The sequence below is a fragment of the Chenopodium album genome, chromosome 1, assembly GCF_948465745.1.
Source record: "Chenopodium album chromosome 1, dcCheAlbu1.1, whole genome shotgun sequence".
Classification (NCBI taxonomy): domain Eukaryota; kingdom Viridiplantae; phylum Streptophyta; class Magnoliopsida; order Caryophyllales; family Amaranthaceae; genus Chenopodium; species Chenopodium album.
Genome location: NC_137834.1, coordinates 51,060,402 through 51,071,031, shown reverse-complemented (window position 1 = coordinate 51,071,031; position 10,630 = coordinate 51,060,402). Strand labels below are relative to the sequence as shown.

General features: G+C 39.3%; 1 non-coding gene across 1 annotated transcript; it reads left to right on the top strand.

Annotated features, from left to right (window-relative positions):
- Positions 1-7,396: 7,396 nt before the first annotated feature.
- Positions 7,397-7,503, top strand: LOC145564261 (small nucleolar RNA R71). Its single transcript, XR_014094784.1, has one exon. It is a non-coding gene; the product is annotated as a small nucleolar RNA R71 (small nucleolar RNA).
- Positions 7,504-10,630: the final 3,127 nt, after the last annotated feature.

Below are 10,630 nucleotides of genomic sequence, written 5' to 3'. Positions count from 1 at the left end.
ATACAACCTTTAGGGGATGTTCATTTTAAATAATATAAAATCAAATTTTCGGTGGACTTTGAGGTTAGGAAAGGGGACGGATGAGGTTTAGGTGGTGGGGATGAGGAAGAATGGAATATCCCCTCCCCTTCTCCCACCTCAAAAATCGCCAAAAATTCGATTTTATCTTGTTTAAAATGAACACCCCCTAAAGGTTGTATTATTACAAAATAATCAAAAGGTTGTATTATTAAAAAAGAATGGGACAAAGGTTGTGTTATTTTTAGCCATTTTTCCTAATTAATAATCTTGTTTAGGGTTAATTTTATTATAATTCAAGTGATCGCCAATAATAGTTTTATTTGTGCATTAATAGTCAACCAACATAGATAAACAGGCTTAGGGTTAAACCTATTGATTGCCTGTTCGTCAAAAAGCGCACATGAATACGATTAGAATAAAGTAGAGGCCTATTATTAGGGCCGGTTCAATCTCTTTTAGGTTGGATTTGTACCTTCATCCCCCAACACCAGTCATGGTTCCAGACCTATTGGAGTTAACGATCTCTGGATTGTTAAGGGGTGTAACCTTCACCCTATGAACGGTTTACAAGTTCCTAAAACTTGTTGGCGACTCTTTTGCTCTAGCTTCCTTCCCTTTGGACGCCACCATGCTTAAGTGTAAGATCACAGTGGGGTTCAAGTTTGGGGTAATGCTTGAAATATTCCCTACAGTTTTTGGCGACTCCGCTGGGGAGGATTTCTATTTTAATTCCTGAAATTTATTTCGGCAATGATTTAAAATGAGTGGATGAGACTCGAAAAGTTGAAAGTATTTCATGTGCGTAATTTTGATTAACATTATTGTCAGATGCATAAAAAATATCTCATTAGAAAGACCATCCGTAATGAGTTAAAAACATAGGATTTTTACACGTAGGAAATTTGAGAAATATCTTTCACAACTAGAATCGAAATAATGCTGCGCGAAACTAGAAAATTTTATCGAGCATAGAAAGCTGCTGAGGCATGTAGGAACTAGCATCAGAAAACAGAGTCTAGCGCCGAAGATTTGACTCTGGCGCCAGGCGATAGCTCCTGTCGCCAGGCGCGAGAGCCAAATCGCGGCGCCGGCCTCTGTTCGCTGGCGCCAAGTTCTTCCAATACCGAGCCAGAAATATGCTTTCTAATTTTAACCAGTTTTTAGCACTGTTTGCTCGTTCCTACTTCCTGATTGAGTTTTTCTCACTTTTTAGAAACTCATATGTGTTCTACATATGGACATAACCCTCTGGGAATTCATGCTCCATCTACATGATTGAACGCTCTGTGCAACAAAGGGTACATCCGAGAATGTTGAATTCACCAAACCATGGAAGCGAGTTTTTTAACTCTCGGTGTCCCATCCATTCGCGCCAACCCTTCAAAAGGCAAGGCTTCAGCGCGATGCATCCGGAAAATTAACCATGGATCCTCTTTGACTAACCCATATCCCGAACTTTAGAGAACTAGAGCCATGGTTAGGTTGCAAACTCATTGCATCATGTTGTGACTACTTGACTACTTGTGCATTCTTTGCTTGTGCATACTCTATGTGTTTATCCTAACCGTTTGTTGGACTTGTGATTAAGCCTAAATAAACTAATTAGTGACTAAAGGACTTTGTTTAATTAATTAATTAATTAATTTGAGCTAAAAAATATACCTAAAATCGAGTCATAATTCCTTTAAGTCAACCCGGATTTTTATTCCCGTATACTGCACAAATGTCAAATTGTTTTGGTCATAGACGGAGTTCTAGGAAGAACTACGAGTCATACAACCTATGGATCTGTAGCCCCGAGGTTTATATTTAATTTGGAGTTGGTTTCATCCCAATCAAATCACAGATCAAAAGTTATGACTAAAATACCACAGTCTGTCCAGTTTAATGCATATACATGAAGTCTTAACTTAGTCTTTGCTTGAGCCTAGTCACATAGTCTAGCCACATGGTCATGACACGAGTCTTAACATGTCACCTACACTCACTAGTCTTAGCACACACTCTGTGTATATGTCATCATGACCATGTCTTAGGTTAATGCGAGTCAGTTTTTTTCCTTCATTTGAGTTGAGGGTACATTCTATTCCTAATTTTTCATATCTCTCCATCTACATGCTTTCTCCATATCACAACCTTCATTCTTCCTACCTTCTTCCATCCATGCATGTTGAATCTGATCGCGGATAGATAGGTCGTTAAGCTACTACCCTAACCAAATTAATCATTTATAATACCTAAACCTACACTAAACTAGTTAGTGGCAAGTAAAGGGTCGAACCACTAGGGAAGCACGCTAATTCAACATCAAATATCACTAATGCAAGAGTGAAAGGGGGATTGTTTTTGTTGGTTTTGTTGAGTAAGAATACTAAATCAACAAATAAACAAGAAGATGATAATTAAAATCAATAGAAAATGACGCTAGGGATACAGGGGTATCCAATATGATTAGAAAGAGGAGAATAATGGTGATTATCATGAAACATATGCCAAAGAACACAAGATTCTACCTAAACAATTCATTCTCATGCAATAGTCTAGGCAAATCAATGAAAGAGGTCTACACTAATAAGGATCATTCTCATGCATCCTATTAGTTACAATCAAATCAAGAAAATAAAGAAGCACAATCCATAAAAACTCCACTTTAATAACTCATTCTCATGCAATCATTAAAATAGAGGTGATCCTAATCTAGTTCAAATCACTTTCATACATTTAAACTAGAAAACATCAAATAGAGTGCAACAATAATCCCAAGCTAATAAAAATCATGTCTTTCATCAATATATGGCATAAGTTCAATCCAACCATCATCATTCATCCAATATCAAATCATATCTTCCACCCCCTTCCCCAAGCCAAAAGTTTAGCCTAGAGAAGGGAGATTAAACACAATATCAAAACTAGAAATAAACTCAAGAAACTCAAAGAAAAACATAATTAAAATCAATAAAATCAATAACAACTAGATGAACTAATAAGATTAACAAGAATAAACAACAATAAAACAAATAAATAAAACTAAAGGAAAGGAGAAGAGATTACTAAAGAAAGGATTAATGAAAGATGAAAACTTGAATTCTTGCTTGATTGAAACTTAAACTTGAGCAAAGTTGAATCTTGGAAGAAAATTGAGCAATAATCTATTTTTCTCTCTCTAAAAATTATCTACTCTCACCCTAAGAGAGAGAAGCTCTCTTTAAAACTAGGAAGATCTAAAAATATCGAGTTCTCCCGTACAAAAACAAGGCTCGCAAATATAAAGGAAGTCGCAAAAAAAAACGCTGAACAGGGCTCGTTGTGCGCCCGCACATGGCAGCTAAGCGCCCGCGCAGTGGCCTGTGCGCCCGCGCATTCGTGGGTTGCGCGGCTTGCTGCTTGGGTGTGTGCGCCCAAGCTGCTGGCTGCGTGCCCGCGCACGGCAGCTATGCGCCCGCGCACAAGTCGCGCGCAGTTCGCGCAAAACTTTCTGCCTCGATTCTGCAATTTTGCCTCTTTTGCGCGGGTTCTGACAGGGCTGCGCGCCCGCACACATCAGCCGCGCGCCCTTGCACATTGTGCGCGCCCTTGCACTTGTCTTTCTTCGATTTTTCTCTCATGCTTCCTTGGCTTCTTCTATGCAATCCAAGACTTCAAATACCTAAGCACAAACACCAAGGGAAGCAATAAGGTATAGGGAACGGTGCAAACACGCAATGAAGGCAAACATTCAAGAATTTACGCGATTTCATTAAAAACACATCGAGACATGTATGCACGCATTATTTGAACAAAACAACTACAAAACACCAACAAAACAACTACAAAATACTCTAAGACAAGCTAAAACAAGGCATAAACACTATCCTAGGAGTGACATAAATGTCACTCATCAAATTCCCCCAAGCTAAACCTTTGCTCGTCCTCGAGCAAGACAAAGAGAAAGGGAGAGGATTATTCAAGCAAAGCTAAGACACTAAAGGAGACAAGAATGTACACTAACTCACTTTCGTAGGAATCACGGTCAATTTTAGCAACTAAAGACAAGCTCTTTAAACCCCTAGATCGCCCTAGAGGACGAGTATGCTCTCGTGAGGGTTTCCTAAGAGCTTAACCCACAACTCTAGATAAAAACCAAGGCAAAACAAAAGAAAAAGAAAAGCAAACACAAAAAACAAACACAACCATGACCAACATAACATGGCAAGGTTTAGGAAACAAATCAAGCTCAAAGGCGGAAATAACTCCATTTGGACTAAAAAGGAAGAGACATGCACCAAAGAATACTCACCTTTCTCAATACAATGAGGGGAAACACGTTCTAAGATGCTCATTGTTGAGAGAGACAAACCTAAGCTAAGCATAGAGAACTAGAGAATTCATTCTCCGCCCTAGCCCCATCTAAGACGGTCCACGTTCTCTCCACTAGCTTCAAATCACCCCCTAGTTAGCTCCTCATGCTTCCACGAAGGAACCGGAAAAGGATTCAATTTGTGGAATTAGTGGGTCATCCCGACATCTCAACTATGAATACTCTCTCCATAGGGTTGAAATCTATCTCCCTCCACCGGAATTTGACCTCACCCCTCTAAAGTCTTAGGGTCTTAACTAGGGTTGTAAAGTAAGGCAAAGGGTTAAGGCGGGGTAAAATTTTTGGTGACAATTCCTAAGTGAAGCAAAAGGGTGATCAAACCTCAAAAACAAACTCAAGAAATCACCAAACATCAAACAAAAATACCAATAATTCCATCTCCCCCAAGCTTACTCAACACCAACATTCCATAAAAAAGAAAACGAAGTAACGCCCCCCCCCCCCCCCCGAGAAAATGAAACCTACTTTCTCTTTTTTTTTTTTTTATATACTTGCCTTTTTTTAACTAAGGACAGTTTTTTCTGGGATGCATTTGCTTTATTACACACAATAAATACAATTTACTTTCTTGCTTGGTACAAAGAGCATAATACTTTCTCATTTTCATTACAACACAAAACAAACTCTCAAACCGAAATGCTTCACAAACTAAGGGTTAATTAAATAAAAGGTCATAAGGCTTGTATTATGGCTCATAATCAAGAAAGGGAATAGGCTCAAAGGGTTGGGAAGAGGAGCAAATGCAAAATAAAAACTAAATATGTAACAAAACAAAAAGAAGATAAAGAAAAATAAGAAAAGGGTGCCCTTTTCCTCCCCTAGAGCTGCTTGGTCACGATCTTGGGAGTTAGAGGAAAACACAAGGATTAATATATGCATAGTCAAGGATCCTAAGCGCCGCTCAACAAAATTGATGGAGGCTTGAACAATTTAAATCTCACAAGGGATGGGAAGTAAGCAAATACTAACTAAAGAACTTCAAATCCACTATAGAGAGCAACACCATCTTACCACTTTTCCGTGAACTAATGGTAACGTCCTCAATAGTTCTTAACCTTGATACCTTAGCTTAAAATTTGTCTATCTCAACCACCAGCACTCTCAAACCGTGTAGGCCATCATCAATTAGGAAGAAAAACATTCTTTGGCACATTATCAAAGCAATCAATTCCAAATGCATGAGCGAATCCCAAAACAAGTTCATTTTATCTTGCCAAAGTCATGTTTGCCACAAAAAAAAAAAGAAAAAAAACAAATGAAAGGGGAAGAAATAAAAAAGGTTCACAAACGAGGCATATAAACCAAATAAGTCCCAATCGTCAAACAATTGATCGTTCGATAACAACATCAACGATCCCAGGTTCCATAGAACCAATGCAAATAACCTCGAACCATTCAACTTCTTCCTAAACTAAGCACTCAAAGAAAGAGTAAAAGAGTAAAAATAAGAAAGGTCTCACCGGGAGGTTAGCTTAAAAGAATTAAGGAGCATAAAATAGAGTTCACCAAATGTCACTCCGCTCTAAACTTCCAAAAAGAAACCTACAAGGCAAGACAAGACACAAAAGAAAATATTAAAAGAGAACAAAGAAATAAAGCAAAAAGAAAAAGAAAGGACGGGGAGAAAAAGGGTTAGAAATCCTCCGGGTTGCCTCCCGGGTAGCGCTTGTTTATGGTCTCTAGATTGAACCTTCACCTCATTCAAGGTGGGTTAAAGAACATCACCCTCATCAACTTGAGGATTGAATAATAGATGCCCCCAAGCTTGAGAACTAGAACTCCTTGAGGTCTCACATCACCACAAGGAAAAGGAGGGAATGAATCAAGAGCCAATGGTGGCTCATCTTTCTCTTTCCCTTCTTCTTGTTGAATCTTCTTCTTTTTTCACTCTTCTTTCTTTTCCTTCTAAAAGGGAGATCGAGCTTGGAATCCTCAATATTAGGAAGGGCAACCTCACCTTTCTCAAGAGAGCCTTCATACCAAGCGGGAACTTCAAGGAAGTCATCATCCCTCATTGTCACCTTATCATCACGTGGAGGTAAGCTCTCATTAGCCATCACATCATCGACCACATCAAATCTACATACGCTCACCGCCATAGGGCTCTTCAAAACGACATTCTCAACTAGCCTACAAGGAAAGGGAACCGGGCCTTCAAACTTGTTTGGTTCACTAAAATCAAATGGCTCCTCATTTTGTTCTTGAACCTTCTTCTCAAACACATCATCTACAACCTTGTCCTCCTTGCAAGTTTCGGGTTGATAAGTATATGAAGGGTTAGTAGATGATTTTAAGGGGATTTTTGTCGTTAAATGGAGGGAAGAAGTGTTGGATAGTTGGGAATCAACAACTTCATTGTAAGATTTGATTTCTTGGAATTGTGGAGTGATAGTTTGACGTTGTTGAAGAATTTGGGTTTGTGTGTGGTCGGGTGAGGATTTTTCTTCATACGCTTGAGGACATAGGTCATGATTTTGATCTTGAGAGTTCTCTACTTTGTTGGAAAGGTAGGAAAAGTTTTGGGTTGGTGGATTGAAGAGAGGTCCATCTTGGGGGTAGGAGTTTTCTTGCCTTGGAGGTTGTTGAAGTTGTTGGGATTGAGCTTGGGTTACAAACTCTTTTTCCCTCAAAGTCAAAACTTCACCATGCTTGAGATTGAACTCTCTACAATAGGATGCATCATGATCCGTCCCACCACAACGAGCACATGAGAAATCAATGATTTGTGAGGGTTTTGAACACAAACCAACACTTGAGTTCAACTTGGAAAGACCTTCATTCAAGAGCCCAACTATGTGCTTAAGTTGGCCGAATTTCTCCAACACATAAAGATCTCCTTGCTTTCCTTGGGACCTTCTTCGGCCTCCCCAAGAATAGCTAGTAGCCACTTCTTCAATTGTAGCTTCAACTTGGCTTTGAGGGATCTTAATCAATTGGCCACCGGCACCCACATCTAGATTGGTCCTTGACATTGGCTCCATGCCATCATAAAAGAATCTCATGTGCAAATTACAGTTGAATTCATGATGAGGACATGCTCTAATCAAATCCTTAAACCATTCCCATGCTTCCCCAAGAGTTTCATCCGGTTCCTGCTCAAAGGAAGCTATCTTCCTCCTCATTTTTGCGGTTTTCTCATCGGAAATGAACCTCTTGAGAAAGGCCTTTGCAACTTCCTTCCATGTGGTGAGAGAGTTGGGCTTCAAAAGCTTGAGCCATTTCTTTGCTCTTCCAGTGAGAGATTGCTGAAAGAGATGCATACGAATGTAATCTTGGCTCACTTCATTTGTTTGCATCATTGCACACAACTCAAGGAATCGGTCCAAATGCTCAATGGGGTCTTCACTTACGCCTCCGGAAAATTTCTCAATTTGCACCATCCTAGCATATTGTGGATGGATTGTGAAATTAGTCTCGGTGGTCGGGAGAAGTATACCACTCATGAGCTCATGGGTTTCCAAACTTCCTAAAAAAAAGGTCAACCTATAGGCGTCGCTCGAAGTGCGCCTACGTAAAAGCATGTGGTGAATATGCTTGGCACTCATAGGAAGTGGGAATTGACATAATACGATTAGGGACAAATAAAGTAGGGAGCCGCCAACAAGTTTTTAAGGAACTTGTAAACCGTTCACGGATCATAAAAGGCAACCACGATAAAAGGACAACGATAGGCAACAACGATTGACCCGTGAAGGTTACACCCCATTCATAATCCATGAGATTACTAACTCCATGTGGTTCGGAACCACGAAAGGAGGATCGGGGATGATGGTACGAAGTGAGTCATGGAGTCACATTCGCCCGTATTGGCCTCTACTCGATTCTTATAGTGAAAAGTGATTCCTGCGATCTCAAAGGCATACAAAAAAAGATTCAATTTGCTCCAAACTATTAATCAGCTAAATTGGTTGAATATTAATGCAACACATAATTCTAAAATATTAGTGATCACTTGAATTAATTAACAAGATTAAAAAGGAACCTAAACCGGTTGTCCAAATTATCTTATTAGGCGTGATTTTCAATTACATATTCCCTTTAAACATGCAATATAGTGATCAATAAAAATAATAGAATTACCATTAATATTGGAAGCAATTTAGCAATAATTCCAACAATATAAAATCGTTAGAAAAATAACAGAAATAAAAGGAACATAATTCTTACTTTGATTCTGTTTGTTTGCAACTACAAAACAATAAACAAGTTAGTAACTTTAAGGAAATAATAATAAAAAAATAATTAAATTAAATTAAATAAAGTAGAGTTTATTTGGGGCCAAACCCTCAAACATTTCTACCTTTCACGCCTTGGCTTAAGGACAGAACCACGAGTACATCAGAAATGAGGGGGTATTTATAGAGAAAATGTGCTGAGGGAGCACACGGAACCCTAAAATGATAAAAACCCTAAAAAAGTATCCCGCGACACGGCAAACTGTACCGTGACACGGGAAATCCCACCGTCAGACGGGAAATATTCCCGTGACACGGTGCATTTTTAGTGTGACGCGGGAAATTTTTAGTAAACGGGGAAGAAAACGCGTTAAGGTTTTATGCGGAAAAGACACGGAAATTCCCGTGTCACGGCAGATTTCCCGTGTCACGGTGGGTACCTGCCGTGGCGCGGGAATTCCCAGCCCGCTTTTCCGTCTAAATACATTTTTAACTCTAATTTCGTTCAGCATTTTAAGTGCCGATTGATAGTTTCGGGCCTTTTTATGATTTATTATTATTTGGGCTAAAATAAGAAAATAATTAAATAAAATAAATAAAAGGTTTGGGCCAAAAATAAATAATAAAACAATAAATAAAAAAAAGGTTTGGGCTAAATTAAATAATAAACTTGGGCTTAAATTAAAAATGTGCTTTTACCAAACATCAAGACTAATTCATGGACTGTTCAAAAATATGAATTTAATCAAATACGATTTTTTAAGCACTCTCGGGATTAAATACTGAACCCGACCAATAGTGGCGGTGAAAGGTTGTTCATCATCGGGTTTGGTTTTGGGGAGACATTTTTAGGTGTCTACAGAAGCCCCCACTTTGACTGAGTTTGTAGAAACGTCAGTTTTGAAAATGATACTCAAAGTAGTTGATAGGGACAGAGAATGATTTAAGATGTTCTGCGATCCTAAATCACTCTGTATACGCCGATACCTACAAAAAATGTTAATTCCACAGATAAAAGAGTAAAAGGATAGAATACGTATCTGGCACCAGTGTATCGGTGACAAACGAATTTCGCAGCTTCCTATGCTTGAAGGAATCCACCAGATGACATTTGTTGAAAGGCTTTCCATGCCTGAGGAAAGCCGACTGAGGAGTTTGGTAGTTTTCTAAGCCTGAAGAAACCTACCGGATAATACTTTCCATGCTTGAGGAAAGTCGACGTATGAATTTGGTGTCATTCTATGCTTAAAGAAATCCACCGATGATGCTTTCCATGCTTGAGGAAAGCCGACAAAGGAATTTGGCGGTTTTCTATACTTGAAGAAAAATCCACCGATAACGCTTTCCATGCTTGAGGAAAGTCGACTTGGCGGTTTTCTATACGTGAAGAAAAATCCACCGATAACGCTTTCCAAGCTTGAGGAAAGCCGACTTGGCGATTTTCTATACTTGAAGAAAAATCCACCGATAACGCTTTCCAAGCTTGAGGAAAGCCGACTTGGCGGTTTTCTATACTTGAAGAAAAATCCACCGATAACGCTTTCAAGCTTGAGGAAAGCCGACGACTACTGTAATCGCTGAAATTTGCAAGTGTATGATGGTTCGATTATCCCCGAACGTGGGCCGCAGATGATTCACACCTTCAAGTCGATTATCCGACCATATTAGGTGCTTAAAATATCGACAAAATGACTTTAATGCTTCTAGGGGCAAAATAGTAATTTTGGTACCCTCCAACCGTCAGTTAGAATTTTCCGCGTAATTTTACCGAAAAATTAACTGTCCAATTTGCGCGGAAAATCGTGCAGCTTTGGTAAAAAATACCAGAAATATTCGCTGCTAGCTTCGAAAAATGTGCAAAAGAATATCCTGAACCCCGTGCCACGTGGAAACATCCCGCGACACGGTAATGTTTTGCCGTCAGACGGGAGCAAATACCGTGTCGCGGGAAGTTTTGGAACAAAAAAAAAAAAAAAATTCCACGCGCTTCTTTTCATGCGCCTGAACACTGTTGCTTAATAACGGAAAATGTGGAACGGTAGCGGGGTCATGCAACGGTTACTTTTGGCTTTAAATA